Consider the following 16110-nt stretch of genomic DNA (forward strand, 5'->3'; position numbering starts at 1 on the left):
GCTGTGGAGTGGGTGTGGGTCATCAGAGTGCTGTGGAGTGGGTGTGGGTCATCAGAGTGCTGTGGAGTGGGTGTGGGTCATCAGAGTGGGTGTGGGTCATCAGAGTGCTGTGGAGTGGGTGTGGGTCATCAGAGTGCTGTGGAGTGGGTGTGGGTCATCAGAGTGCTGTGGAGTGGGTGTGAGTCATCAGAGTGGGTGTGGGTCATCAGAGTGCTGTGGAGTGGGTGTGGGTCATCCGAGTGCTGTGGAGTGGGTGTGGGTCATCAGAGTGCTGTGGAGTGGGTGTGGGTCATCAGAGTGCTGTGGAGTGGGTGTGGGTCATCAGAGTGCTGTGGAGTGGGTGTGGGTCATCAGAGTGCTGTGGAGTGGGTGTGGGTCATCAGAGTGCTGTGGAGTGGGTGTGAGTCATCAGAGTGGGTGTGGGTCATCAGAGTGCTGTGGAGTGGGTGTGGGTCATCCAAGTGCTGTGGAGTGGGTGTGGGTCATCAGAGTGCTGTGGAGTGGGTGTGTGTCATCAGAGTGCTGTGGAGTGGGTGTGGGTCATCAGAGTGCTGTGGAGTGGGTGTGGGTCATCAGAGTGGGTGTGGGTCATCAGAGTGCTGTGGAGTGGGTGTGGGTCATCAGAGTGCTGTGGAGTGGGTGTGGGTCATCAGAGTGCTGTGGAGTGGGTGTGTGTCATCAGAGTGCTGTGGAGTGGGTGTGGGTCATCAGAGTGCTGTGGAGTGGGTGTGAGTCATCAGAGTGGGTGTGGGTCATCCGAGTGCTGTGGAGTGGGTGTGGGTCATCAGAGTGCTGTGGTCATCAGAGTGTGGGTGTGTGTCATCAGAGTGCTGTGGAGTGGGTGTGGGTCATCAGAGTGCTGTGGAGTGGGTGTGGGTCATCAGAGTGGGTGTGGGTCATCAGAGTGCTGTGGAGTGGGTGTGGGTCATCAGAGTGCTGTGGAGTGGGTGTGGGTCATCAGAGTGCTGTGGAGTGGGTGTGGGTCATCAGAGTGCTGTGGAGTGGGTGTGGGTCATCAGAGTGCTGTGGAGTGGGTGTGGGTCATCAGAGTGCTGTGGAGTGGGTGTGAGTCATCAGAGTAGGTGTGGGTCATCAGAGTGCTGTGGAGTGGGTGTGGGTCATCCGAGTGCTGTGGAGTGGGTGTAGGTCATCAGAGTGCTGTGGAGTGGGTGTGTGTCATCAGAGTGCTGTGGAGTGGGTGTGGGTCATCAGAGTGCTGTGGAGTGGGTGTGGGTCATCAGAGTGGGTGTGGGTCATCAGAGTGCTGTGGAGTGGGTGTGGGTCCTCAGAGTGGGTGTGGGTCATCAGAGTCCTGTGGAGTGGGTGTGGGTCATCAGAGTGCTGTGGAGTGGGTGTGGGTCATCAGAGTGCTGTGGAGTGGGTGTGGGTCATCAGAGTGCTGTGGAGTGGGTGTGGGTCATCAGAGTGCTGTGGAGTGGGTGTAGGTCATCAGAGTGCTGTGGAGTGGGTGTGGGTCATCAGAGTGCTGTGGAGTGGGTGTGGGTCATCAGAGTGCTGTGGAGTGGTGTGTGTCATCAGAGTGCTGTTTTGGGTGTGGGTCATCAGAGTGCTGTGGAGTCCAGGGTCATCAGAGTGGGTGTGGGTCTTTGAGTGCTGTGGATTTTGTGGGTCCTCAGATTGGGTTAAGGGTCATCAGAGTCCTGTGGAGTGGGTGTGGGTCATCAGAGTGCTGTGGAGTGGGTGTGGGTCATCAGAGTGCTGTGGATGGGTTTGGGTCATCAGAGTGCTGTCAAAAGTGGGTAAGGGTCATCAGAGTGCTGTGGAGTGGGTGTGGGTCATCAGAGTGCTGTTTGTGGGTGTGGGTCATCAGAGTGCTGTGGAGTGGGTGTGAGTCATCAGAGTGGGTGTGGGTCATCAGAGTGCTGTGGAGTGGGTGTGGGTCATCCAAGTGCTGTGGAGTGGTGTGGGTCATCAGAGTGCTGTGGAGTGGGTGTGTGTCATCAGAGTGCTGTGATGAGGGTGTGGGTCATCAGAGTGCTGTGGAGTGGGTGTGGGTCATCAGAGTGGGAATGGGTTCAGTAAGTGCTGTGGAGTGGGTGTGGGTCATCAGAGTGCTGTGGAGTGGGTGTGGGTCATCAGAGTGCTGTTGGGTGTGTGTCATCAGAGTGCTGTGGCGGTGGGTCATCAGAGTGCTGTGGAGTGGGTGTGAGTCATCAGAGTGGGTGTGGGTCATCCGAGTGCTGTGGAGTGGGTGTGGGTCATCAGAGTGCTGTGGAGTGGGTGTGTGTCATCAGAGTGCTGTGGAGTGGGTGTGGGTCATCAGAGTGCTGTGGAGTGGGTGTGGGTCATCAGTGGGTGTGGGTCATCAGAGTGCTGTGGAGTGGGTGTGGGTCATCAGAGTGCTGTGGAGTTGGGTGTGGGTCATCAGAGTGCTGTGGAGTGGGTGTGGGTCATCAGAGTGCTGTGGAGTGGGTGTGGGTCATCAGAGTGCTGTGGAGTGGGTGTGGGTCATCAGAGTGCTGTGGAGTGGGTGTGAGTCATCAGAGTGGTGTGGGTCATCAGAGTGCTGTGGAGTGGGTGTGGGTCATCCTGAGTGCTGTGGAGTGGGTGGGTCATCAGAGTGCTGTGGAGTGGGTGTGTGTCATCAGAGTGCTGTGGAGTGGGTGTGGGTCATCAGAGTGCTGTGGAGTGGGTTGGGTCATCAGAGTGGGTGTGGGTCATCAGAGTGCTGTGAAGTGGGTGTGGGTCCTCAGAGTGGGTGTGGGTCATCAGAGTCCTGTGGAGTGGGTGTGGGTCATCAGAGTGCTGTGGAGTGGGTGTGGGTCATCAGAGTGCTGTGGAGTGGGTGTGGGTCATCAGAGTGCTGTGGAGTGGTGTGGGTCATCAGAGTGCTGTGGAGTCAAATCTGGGTCATCAGAGTGCTGTGGAGTGGGTGTGGGTCATCAGAGTGCTGTGGAGTGGGTGTGGGTCATTGTCCATGGTCATGTGTTTTTACTTGAAGCCTTTTTATGAACATGTCCTGCATCGATTCCAGGCTGCAGCCAATTGTAGCACTGGCTTTGTTAATGATTTTGTCAAGATTGTTTAAGTCTTCCTTAGCTAAACTCCCTTTTCAGCAAACAATGGGATGGGTCACTACACTCGCCACAACACTGCTATAGAACATATGAAGCATTTTGTCACATAATTCAAAAGATTTAAGCTTCCTTAGTGCTTTTTAGTCGACACTGAGGATTCTCCTTCCAGTTCAGTTTGTTGTCCACCATTACACCCAAGTACTTAAAAGAGTCAACAGGGCCAATCTCTTCACAATTAATAGAAATGGGATTCAAAACATCTTTCTTTATTCCTAAAATCTACCATGGCTCCTTGGCCTCACACCATTTCACAAAGGACTCTGTTGTATCCCTATGATGAGCATCGTCTCCCCCACATGACACAGTTTACTATAGCAAAGTCATCAGAGAATTTCAGTAAGTGTCTCAGTTCGTTGTTGTGTGTGAAGTCATTTGTGTAAAGAGTAAACATTAAGAGTTGAGGCGGAAGCCTATCTGGAACCTTTGCAATTTGACCACCGCCCAAAAACTGGTGTTGACGATGCTCTGCTCGGTCTGGAGAAGCCCGGCTGTGTGGCGAGAACAATGTTCTTCCACTTCTCAAGTGCTTTCAATACCATACAACCCCACCTGCTGGCCCAAAAGCTAAAGGACATTCATGTAAATCCACATACAATCAAATGGATTGTGAACTACCTGACCAATTGACGACAGTTTGTAAGACCGAACCAGGCAGTATCAGATCGGATATGTATATGTACGGGAGAAGTCACCTTTTTTAAGGATATTAAAAACCGCTCAGAGGTTTTCATGACCTGTGATGTCAAAGCCACTGGTCTAAATGATTCCTTTGCAGTCCCTCCTGATTTCTTTGAGATGGGCACCATGCAGGTTGTTCTCCATTTAGTAGGAATATCTGATAGTATGAAGGACAGGTTGAAAATATACTGCAGTATGAAAGCCAGTTGATTAGAACATACCTTGAGTATTCTGGTTTTAACCCCATCAGACCCTGCTGACTTGCTGGGATTGATCCTCTTCAACTGCTTCACCACTTGTTCCTCCAAGATGCTCATGGGCTCAGTGCTTCCCAGATCAGAATCCAGCACCCCCCCCCCCTATCTGCTACTGCTCTGCTGAGAAATCATACTCATCAAATCTGGTAAAAAAAACTGGTTGAAATCTGTGGCTCTGTCCCTTCCCTCATCACTCTGTAGTTGTCCCCTGGTGCTGTATTCTGTAGCCTTCTTCATACCATCCCAGACATCCTCAATGTTGTTCGCTTGCAGCTTGCGTTCTAGCTTCAGTTTAATGTTTGCCTTTCCTGATCAGACCTTTAATTTCCTTCTGTACTACTTTCAACTCATCCCTATTTTCCAGTTTCATCCCTTTGGAACGCATTCCAGCTTAATCCCTGTGGAACGCATTCCAGTTTCATCCCTGTGGAACGCATTCCAGTTTCATCCCTGTGGAATGCATTCCAGCTTAATCCCTGTGGAACGCATTCCAGTTTCATCCCTGTGGAACGCATTCCAGTTTCATCCCTGTGGAATGCATTCCAGCTTAATCCCTGTGGAACGCATTCCAGTTTCATCCCTGTGGAACACATTCCAATTTCATCCCTGTGGAACAACGCATTACAGTTTCATCCCTGTGGAATGCATTCCAGCTTAATCCCTGTGGAACGCATTCCAGTTTCATCCCTGTGGAACGACGCATTACAGTTTCATCCCTGTGGAATGCATTCCAGCTTAATCCCTGTGGAACGCATTTCAGTTTCATCCCTGTGGAACGCATTCCAGTTCATCCCTGTGGAACGACGCATTCCAATTTCATCCCTGTGGAACGCATTCCAGTTTCATCCCTGTGGAACTCATTCCAGTTTCATCCCTGTGGAACATTCCAGTTTCATCCCTGTGAACAACGCATTCCATTCCAGAGTTTCATCCCTGTGGAACACATTCCAGTTTCATCCCTGTGGAACGCATTCCAGTTTCATCCCTGTGGAACGCATTCCAGTGTCATCCCTGTGGAACAACGCATTCCAGTTTCATCCCTGTGGAACAACGCATTCCAGTTTCATCCCTGTGGAACAACGCATTCCAGTTTCATCCCTGTGGAACGCATTCCAGTTTCATCCCTGTGGAACGCATTCCAGTTTCATCCCTGTGGAATGCATTTCAGTTTCATCCCTGTGGAACAACGCATTGCAGTTTCATCCCTGTGGAACGCATTCCAGTTTCATCCCTGTGGAACAACGCATTCCAGTTTCATCCCTGTGGAACGCATTCCAGTTTCATCCCTGTGGAACAACGCATTCCAGTTTCATCCCTGTGGAACAATGCATTCCAGTTTCATCCCTGTGGAACAACGCATTCCAGTTTCATCCCTGTGGAACAACGCATTCTAGTTTCATCCCTGTGGAACAATGCATTCCAGTTTCATCCCTGTGGAACGCATTCCAGTTTCATCCCTGTGGAACAACGCATTCCAGTTTCATCCCTGTGGAACAACGCATTCTAGTTTCATCCCTGTGGAATGACACATTCCAGTTTCATCCCTGTGGAACGCATTCCAGTGTCATCCCTGTGGAACAACGCATTCCAGTTTCATCCCTGTGGAACAACGCATTCTAGTTTCATCCCTGTGGAACGACACATTTCAGTTTCATCCCTGTGGAGCGCATTCCAGTTTCATCCCTGTGGAACAACGCATTCCAGTTTCATCCCTGTGGAACAACGCATTTCAGTTTCATCCCTGTGGAACGCATTCCAGTTTCATCCCTGTGGAACGCATTCGATACCTTGTAGAGTCCATGCCATGACGAATTGAGGCTGTTCTGAGGGAAAAAGTGGTGCAACTCAATATTAGGAAGGTGTTATTAATGCTCTGTACGCTCAGTCCGATGTGATTGCAATGCCGTTCAGTCAGTTACACAATATCCAGTTTTTTTCAACACTTTTTAAGCAACCCATGACAGTTGATATTTTAAGAAATTCCTTTTTCCACCAATTTACAAGTTTCATAACTAGGGGGATTATTACAGTTCATATAACCACTCTGTTCTGGTTTTAAAGACGGGCCTATTTTATTGTCTTTAAGGGCTACTTATGGTTGTGCCCCTTGTACATATAAACGTGGTCATCTCTGACAACCACTTTCAAATCCATTTCTATCCTCTGCTCTTTGAAAAGAGCTTCCTAGATTCAACAATGAACTCAGCCTTGAATGGGTGTACAATCTGGCAGATAAGACAATGTATTGTTTCCAAGATAAATGTACATTGGATCTTTATATTCTCAATATCAATACACATTTTTGATACATTTGAGCCCACAAATTAAATGTTTTCTGGAAGTTGTTTTATTATTTTGCCATATATGACAGCATTCAGCTATCAAACAATACTCATCAAATGTCTGTCTTTCTCTCATTTCTTTTCACCCTCTCTCTTTCGGTCCAGTGTTGTGGTGTGTGTTGGTAGTGGCTGAGGAGTGGACCGTGACCATATCCTAATCAGATATCTGGCCTGACGGGGGTCTTGTATCCTCATCCCCTGTTCCTTCACACACCCCAACTCTTACATCTCCACTAATGTCACCTGGTACCAGCATTCCAAGCTGCCTGGTAAATACCCAGTCATCTTCAGCTGCACCAAACCAGCAGATATCATAGAGCACTACAGTGGTAGAACTGAACTGGTGGGAAGGGCCTCTGATGGAGACTGCTGCCTGATGACCAATGGAATGATATTAGAACATAACGGAGAGGACATTTGCCCCTGGGTTGATGAGGTCCACAAGTCTGTCTTTGCATTCTTTCAGTGGAGGGTGACACTGGAGGTTCCAGGTAATGAATTATGCAAAACCTGACAAAAGGGCTCCTGAAGATGGATTGAGATTTTTTAAATTAACCAAATATGATAACATGAATCCAAAAGAAAATGATTCTTAATGTAGTTTTTGACCGATAACACAATGAGTGAACCCATAGTTAGTGTCTTAGACTTAGTGTCTCTTGTTATTTCCAGATACAGCACCAAGGCCACAGCTGTCACTCAGTGAAGAGCAGAAGGAGGGGGGGGGGCAACATCACTGTTTCCTGTACTGTCCTCCACACCTGCCACTCCTCCCCTCCCTCCCTCTCTTTCAGGGACCAGAGGGAGGTGGTCCAGGGGTACCACACCGAGGAGATACAGGGTTGATTGCGCGTCCTCTCCACCATCTCGTTTGTGGCCCGAGCAGAGGATCATGAGAAAGTGCTGGCGTGTAACGTGACACATCCAGGAGAACAGACAGCTGCAGGGCAGGTGGTGCTCGACGTGAGCTGTGAGTTTCAGCTAGAGTCACTCTACTCTACTCTTACTGTTCCATTTGTTTCTATTCACTGTGTACCTTATCATTTAAATTGTAGCATTACATCAGCTAACAGAGGTCTTTGAGTGAGGTTCTAGATCTGCACAGCAGATGTTGCAGTATCGCAGTAGGAGCTTTGCTTTTTAGGCTGGGAACATTCTGTGATACAACTTGGGACATAGGAACATCCGATTTGAAAATTAGGAGCAATTCCCCCATCAATAATGAACGATGAACTCCATTTAAAGGCTCACTGTGATATTTCCAGCATCTCTCCTTTGTCCCTCTTCTCTCTCAGATGCCCCCAGGTCTGTGAGTGTCTCAGGGGGAAGCACTGTGGTCCAGGTTGGCACTAACCTGTCCCTGTCCTGTGTGAGTGATGCCAAACCCCCCTGCCAGCTCCTACCTGTGGTATTTTCGGAGAGATGGCCTGGTCATGCCAATGAACCACAGCACAGAGACCGCTGCGGTCACAGACCTGGCCCCAGACGAGAATGCGTTCCACTGCACAGCTATCAACCCTCTGGGGAGGTCCAAGCCCTCCTCTAGTTTTGTGGTCACTGCAGAATGTGAGTTTTAGGTTGATCTGTGGTTTACTGAATGGATATGTGGATTTAGAGTCTTGAAATCAAATCTATTCCAATGAAAAAAATGGATTAAAAAGAGAAAATGTGTTTGTCCAGAATTATTCCACCACTACAAAATGCAGACCATGGAGGGGAGCGCATTGACTATTACTGCCAACATATGGACTGTGAGATTTTGTTTAATATGAAGTAGGCCTAAATGTGAACTTTGATTCATAGTTAATGGAATTAACACTGAACGTATTTTCATTCTCCAGACAAACCATCTATATTGGCAAACTCCAGCTGATCCTACCACACTGGCCAAGTCATCTGCAGGTTTCAGGCCCGGGCTTGACCAAGGGCCACAGTGCTGTGGATGGTGGATGGATGACCCCTGTTTCCCGGCTCTGACTCAACCCCCCTCCCCCCAGAACTACATGGTGATGGATATCTGGGCTGCAGAGGGCACCTATGAAAATATGTCTGTCACCTGTCTAGTCAACAACACACATGGCCATGATAAGCTTCTCCTGAGTGTATTTGTGAAAGGTATTATGAAAATGTCCTCAGTGGAGTGGTAGACGAGGGTCTCCTTTTGTAATGGTCATTATTAATTGAATATGTCGTATGACTTATGTTCAATTAAAGAAATTAGAGACTGTACACTCAATTGTGACATTTATGCTTTCCACAACACTTTTTCTACTCAACATAAATGTACTTGAAGATTATGTCACTGTGAGAGCTATTGGATACATTTTTAACATGCCTATATTTTCCTCAATGTTTTGTCTTCACCAGCACCACCCACCAATGTGTCTATCAGCCTGCTCCCAGCCCGGGCTCTGGTTTTTTAATTTATTTTTATTTGCGAGAAAAGGTCACTCTGTCCTGTCTGGGTCACGGTCACCTCCCAGTCAGCTCCTACAGGTGGTACCGTGTGTCAGTCAGTCCTGCTTAGAGAGGATTCTGGGAGTTTGAGTCTCTCTGTGACCAGAGACGTGGGGCAGTTCCGCTGTTCTGCTCTGAACGAGATGGGAGAGTGGAGTTCAGACACCACGCCTGTGAACGTTGAGGGTATGTATCATTATGCCATAAACATTTTTGTAACCACTTTATAATCCATGTTATATATGGACGTTTGCCACAGTCGTTTTGTCATTTTCTCTCTTTCCATTTCTCTTCCTCTCTTTTAGATGCTCCGGCTGTATACCTCCCATCTCCTTCTGTTCTGTGAATGATGGGGAGGTGAGGTGTGCCTGTGTGGTGGACTCTCACCCTGTGGCGAAGATCATTTGGACACCATGGAGCATCCAGGACAATCAGACTCACAACATCACTGACCTGCTCAACTGCAGGATCCTGAGGTCCATTCTCATTGGGCCCAAGGGTGATGACATGGGAGATGTCCTCTGCAATTCAACCAATGAGCATTCAGGGTAAGTTTGGCCTTATCTGAGTGAAGGACATAGGGTAATTGGCAAAATGTTAAAGAAATCAATATCTAAAGGACAGACTTAATAGTGAAATGTGCCATCTTTATCAAGCAGAAGCTATACCACATTCACTAGAACGTAGTGAAGAGAGTCAGATAAATTCAAAGAGTGAAAATGAAGCTGGAGTGTTATCGTATCGTATTGTTACTGTAGCGTCTGGCTTGCCCTAATGTACCTTTGGAGATTGAATGAATCCAGACGATATTTCATGTGAATGTAGAACGTTGGAAAGCTCCAAGTAGTAAGACTGATGATCCCTTTGTGGATTTTTCAATAGCAGGTGAAACGTCTGCCCAGCAGTCCCTGTTCTATGTAGGATTGGGGAAGCCCTATTGCTGGTGCTCTCCTTTCCCTCCTTTTTATTTTGGAGATTTTACTCCACCAAGAGGTGAGCACGATGATAAAACACCATAAGTTACTGATCTTATAAACGTTTCCATAACCAATATTGCAATATTGCACACCACAGCCTCAATTGGTCGGGGCATGGACTCTACAAGGTGTCGACAGCGTTCCACAGGGATGCTGGCGCATGTTGACTCCAATGCTTCCCTTAGTTGAGTCAAGTTGGCTGGATGTCCTTTGGGTGGTGGACCATTTTTGATTCACACGGGAAACTGTTGAGCGTGAAAAACCCAGCAGCGTTGCAGTTCTTGACACAATATACTACCATATCCCGTTCAAAGGCATTTCAATATTTTGTCTTGCCCATTCACCCTCTGAATGGTACACATACACAATCCATGTCTCAATTGTCTCAAGGCTTAAAAATCCTTCTTTACCTGTCTCCTCCCCTTCGTCTACACCGATTGAAGTGGATTTAACAAGCGACATCGATAAGGGATCCTAGATTTCACCTGGTTAGTCCATGTCATGTGTTTCCCTGAAATACTTTATTTAGGGTATTTTGACATTTTATTGGCAGTTGCATATCAGAATATGAGATGGTAGTGTTTATTGGGGATTGGCGGAACGGGTGATCAAACCGTTGTGGTCCAAGGACAGCAGCACTACCAGTTTTTCAAACAGCTTATACACTATACACTTATACACAGCTTACACACTTATACACATTTATCAGGTATCAAGGTAAGACCCAGGTGCAGACTGTGTCGAAGTAACAATGTTTATTACAGGGCGCCGACAGAGATGGCCGCCTCGCTTCGCGTTCCTAGGAAACTATGCAGTTTTTTGTTTTTTTTACGTGTTATTTCTTACAATGGTACCCCAGGTCATCTTAGGTTTCTTTACATAGTCGAGAAGAACTACTGAACATAAGAGCAGCGTCAACTCACCATCAGTACGACCAAGAATATGACTTTCGCGAAGCGGATCCTGTGTTCTGCCTTTCACCCAGGACAACGGAATGGATCCCAGCCGGCGACCCCAAAAAACGACTTCGTAAAAGGGGGAAACGGAGCGGTCTTCTGGTCAGACTCTGGAGACGGGCACATCGTGCACCACTCCCTAGCATTCTTCTCGCCAATGTCCAGTCTCTTGACAACGAGGTTGATGAAATCCGAGCAAGGGTAGCATTCCAGAGGGACATCAGAGACTGTAACGTTCTTTGCTTCACGGAAACGTGGCTCACTGGAGAGACGCTATCGGAGTCGGTGCAGCCAACTGGTTTCTCCACGCATCGCGCAGACAGAAACAAACATCTTTCTGGTAAGAAGAGGGGCGGGGGCGTATGCTTCATGGTTAACGTGACGTGGTGTGATCATAACAACATACAGGTACTCAAGTCCTTCTGTTCACCTGATTTAGAATTCCTCACAATCAAATGTCGACCGCATTATCTACCAAGGGAATTCTCTTTGATTATAATCACAGCAGACACAACGATGGCTCTGAACGAACTTTATTTGACTCTTTGCAAACTGGAATCCATTTATCCGGAGGCTGCATTCATTGTAGCTGGGGATTTTAACAAGGCTAACCTGAAAACAAGACTCCCTAAATTTTATCAGCATATCGATTGCGCAACCAGGGCTGGAAAAACCTTGGATCACTGCTATTCTAACTTCCGCGACGCATATAAGGCCCTGCCCCGCCCTCCTTTCGGAAAAGCTGACCACGACTCCATTTTGTTGATCCCTGCCTACAGACAGAAACTAAAACAAGAAGCTCCCGCGCTGAGGTCTGTTCAACGCTGGTCCGACCAATCTGATTCCACACTCCAAGACTGCTTCCATCACGTGGACTGGGATATGTTTCGTATTGCGTCAGACAACAACATTGTGCTGCCATCCTGTTAGAAGGTAACAGATTATTTTATTACAATGGTTAAATTGGATTTTCATTGTGTTCAATGGTGTTATTTGCCCCCTAGTGGCGCTTTCTGGTACTTAGAAAGACGACGCAAACAGGAAGTACAGAATTTGTTTTGCACGCATAGAAGCAGCTACAAACAACGCTACGGTGCAGGTCTTTCAATGTAGTTATTTCTTGTCACGCTTCAGCCTTGGAAAATATTTGTTTGTAAGTTCGATTCAAGCATTTAGCTAATGATGATAATCTTGTTATTGACAGAGTTGCTTACATATCAATGTTGGTTGCATTTACTCACAAATTGCAATGCCTTTAAATGTATGTCGTTAGCTGTATTACTTTGCTCGTGCGTCATGCAAACGAATTGTAAAATATACAATACTGTAGTTTTGTTACTGTTTCTAGTGTAATATGCTTTGTTATTCTACATAAATGGTTGTACATTATTAGAGTAATGAAAGGAGCCAATTACCATATGGTTAACAATTAGCTATATGGTTTGGCATCATGCCAGATGCATGGTACCTTAGCGCGTGCTTTGTATTTATGCAACTTCAAACGTTTAATGTACAGCTACAGTATGTCGGTGTGAATTGAATACTAAAGTATATTCTTTTCTGTATTTTGCAGTTTCACAACATAAACGTTTTCAATATATTTATTCAAGAAAAGTCACGCCTTGGGAGTTTTATTGAAGACTTAGTTGTTAGCTATCTGTCTAGTTTTGCATGGGAACGCAACTCAAGGGCAGACTAAACATTGACGAATACGCTGATTCGGTGAGCGAGTTCATTAGAACGTGCTTTGAAGATGTCGTTCCCATAGCAACGATTAAAACATTCCCAAACCAGAAACCGTGGATTGATGGCAGCATTCGCGTGAAACTGAAAGCCGAACCACTGCTTTCAATCAGGGCAAGGTGAGTCAGTATAGAGACAAAGTAGAATCTCAATTCAACGGCTCAGACACAAGAGGTATGTGGCAGGGTCTACAGTCAATCACGGATTACAAGAAGAAAACCAGCCCCGTCACGGACCAGGATGTCTTGCTCCCAGGCAGACTAAATAACTTTTTTGCACGCTTTGAGGACAATACAGTGCCACTGACACGGCCCGCAACTAAAACATGCGGACTCTCCTTCACTGCAGCCGACGTGAGGAAAACATTTAAACGTGTCAACCCTCGCAAGGCTGCAGGCCCAGACGGCAACCCCAGCCGCGCCCTCAGAGCATGCGCAGACCAGCTGGCTGGTGTGTTTACGGACATATTCAATCAATCCCTATCCCAGTCTGTTGTTCCCACATGCTTCAAGAGGGTAACCATTGTTCCTGTTCCCAAGAAAGCTAAGGTAACTGAGCTAAACGACTACCGCCCCGTAGCACTCACTTCCGTCATCATGAAGTGCTTTGAGAGACTAGTCAAGGACCATATCACCTCCACCCTACCTGACACCCTAGACCCACTCCAATTTGCTTACCGCCCAAATAGGTCCACAGACGATGCAATCTCAACCACACTGCACACTGCCCTAACCCATCTGGACAAGAGGAATACCTATGTGAGAATGCTGTTCATCGACTACAGCTCAGCATTTAACACCATAGTACCCTCCAAACTCGTCATCAAGCTCGAGACCCTGGGTCTCGACCCCGCCCTGTGCAACTGGGTACTGGACTTCCTGACGGGGCGCCCCCAGGTGGTGAGGGTAGGCAACAACATTTCCACCCCGCTGATCCTCAACACTGGGGCGCCACAAGGGTGCATTCTGAGCCCTCTCCTGTACTCCCTGTTCACTCACAACTGCGTGGCCACGCACGCCTCCAACTCAATCATCAAGTTTGCGGACGACACAACAGTGGTAGGCTTGATTACCAACAACGACGAGACGGCCTACAGGGAGGAGGTGAGGGCCCTCGGAGTGTGGTGTCAGGAAAATAACCTCACACTCAACGTCAACAAAACTAAGGAGATGATTGTGGACTTCAGGAAACAGCAGAGGGAACACCCCCCTATCCACATCGATGGAACAGTAGTGGAGAGGGTAGTAAGTTTTAAGTTCCTTGGCGTACACATCACAGACAAACTGAATTGGTCCACCCACACAGACAGCATCGTGAAGGCGGCGCAGCAGCGCCTCTTCAACCTCAGGAGGCTGAAGAAATTTGGCTTGTCACCAAATGCACTCACAAACTTCTACAGATGCACAATCGAGAGCATCCTGTCGGGCTGTATCACCGCCTGGTACGGCAACTGCTCCGCCCACAACCGTAAGGCTCTCCAGAGGGTAGTGAGGTCTGCACAACGCATCACCGGGGGCAAACTACCTGCCCTCCAGGACACCTACACCACCCGATGTCACAGGAAGGCCATAAAGATCATCAAGGACAACAACCACCCGAGCCACTGCCTGTTCACCCCGCTATCATCCAGAAGGCGAGGTCAGTACAGGTGCATCAAAGCTGGGACCGAGAGACTGAAAAACAGCTTCTATCTCAAGGCCATCAGACTGTTAAACAGCCACCACTAACATTGAGTGGCTGCTGCCAACACACTGACTCAACTCCAGGCACTTTAATAATGGGAATTGATGGGAAATGATTTAAAATACATCACTAGCCACTTTAAACAATGCTACCTAATATAATGTTTACATACCCTACATTATTCATCTCATATGTATATGTATATACTGTACTCTATATCATCTACTGCATCTTTATGTAATACATGTATCACTAGCCACTTTAACTATGCCACTTTGTTTACATACTCATCTCATATGTATATACTGCACTCAATACCATCTACTGTATCTTGCCTATGCCGCTCTGTACCATCACTCATTCATATATCTTCATGTACATATTCTTTATCCCCTTACACTTGTGTGTATAAGACAGTAGTTTTGGAATTGTTAGTTAGATTACTTGTTGGTTATTACTGCATTGTCGGAACTAGAAGCACAAGCATTTCGCTACGCTCGCATTAACATCTGCTAACCATGTGTATGTGACAAATAAAATTGGATTTGATTTGATTTTTGAGCATCGAACCCACAACCCTGGCGTTGCAAACGCCATACTCTACCAACTGAGCCACTCAGGACACTAAAAGGACATTATCATAATTTTCACACTATTATTCCAATCGAATAGTGTGGAAATATATATATTAAACATTGGAAAATCACGTTTTGGACTGCACTAAACTATAATGTCAGCGATGTCATCTAATAACTGTGGTTTTCCCATCACAGAAGAGATTGCCGCGTTGCACTGGAGGAGGTTGAACTGAAGGGGGCACTGCAGGTTATACACCATGAGCCTACTGACTGCCCAGGTAATACACTCACTCTGATGGTGTCAGAAGAGGACTCCCCCTATAATGTGTGTGACACCGGGTACAGTGTTCAAAATGGCTGTCTCCTCCTTTGTATAAAGCTGGGAGGATCAAATCAAATCAAATTTATTTATATAGCCCTTCGTACATCAGCTGATATCTCAAAGTGCTGTACAGAAACCCAGCCTAAAACCCCAAACAGCAAGCAATGCAGGTGTAGAAGCACGGTGGCTAGGAAAAACTCCCTAGAAAGGCCAAAACCTAGGAAGAAACCTAGAGAGGAACCAGGCTATGTGGGGTGGCCAGTCCTCTTCTGGCTGTGCCGGGTGGAGATTAGAACAGAACATGGCCAAGATGTTCAAATGTTCATAAATGACCAGCATGGTCGTATAATAATAATAAGGCAGAACAGTTGAAACTGGAGCAGCAGCACGGCCAGGTGGACTGGGGACAGCAAGGAGTCATCATGTCAGGTAGTCCTGGGGCATGGTCCTAGGGCTCAGGTCCTCCGAGAGAGAGAAAGAAAGAGAGAATTAGAGAGAGCATATGTGGGGTGGCCAGTCCTCTTCTGGCTGTGCCGGGTGGAGATTATAACAGAGCATGGCCAAGATGTTCAAATGTTCATAAATGAGGATAATATTGGAGATATTAAAAAACACACTAGCACACAGACCAATAGATATGGAAAGATGTTTATTAGAACAAGAGGTCAGTGAGAAATGGACTCGAGAACATCTTTGAATGATCATCATAGAATCATTTCCTGTGTTTGTTTAGGCAGCCCAGATGCCCCTTGTTCACTGGATTTTAGGTCTATGAGGCCTGGACCTAAATAACTGAGAGTCAGACACACAATCAGTTCTGTTTCACCCTCTGTGTTGGTACAGTTCACTGGTGTATTTATTTATCATTAAAAAAAATTATCCTTGAATTCTGGGCATGAATGTTAATACTTAATTAAGCTCCTTATTGACTGATCAAACCAATTTGTCTGACTGCAAGTTATCTAATATGCATGCATGGAAATTCTGTGTAAATAATAATATTGTAATTACTTGGCAAC

Source organism: Oncorhynchus tshawytscha, linkage group LG23 (genome assembly GCF_018296145.1).
Source record: "Oncorhynchus tshawytscha isolate Ot180627B linkage group LG23, Otsh_v2.0, whole genome shotgun sequence".
Lineage (NCBI taxonomy): Eukaryota > Metazoa > Chordata > Actinopteri > Salmoniformes > Salmonidae > Oncorhynchus > Oncorhynchus tshawytscha.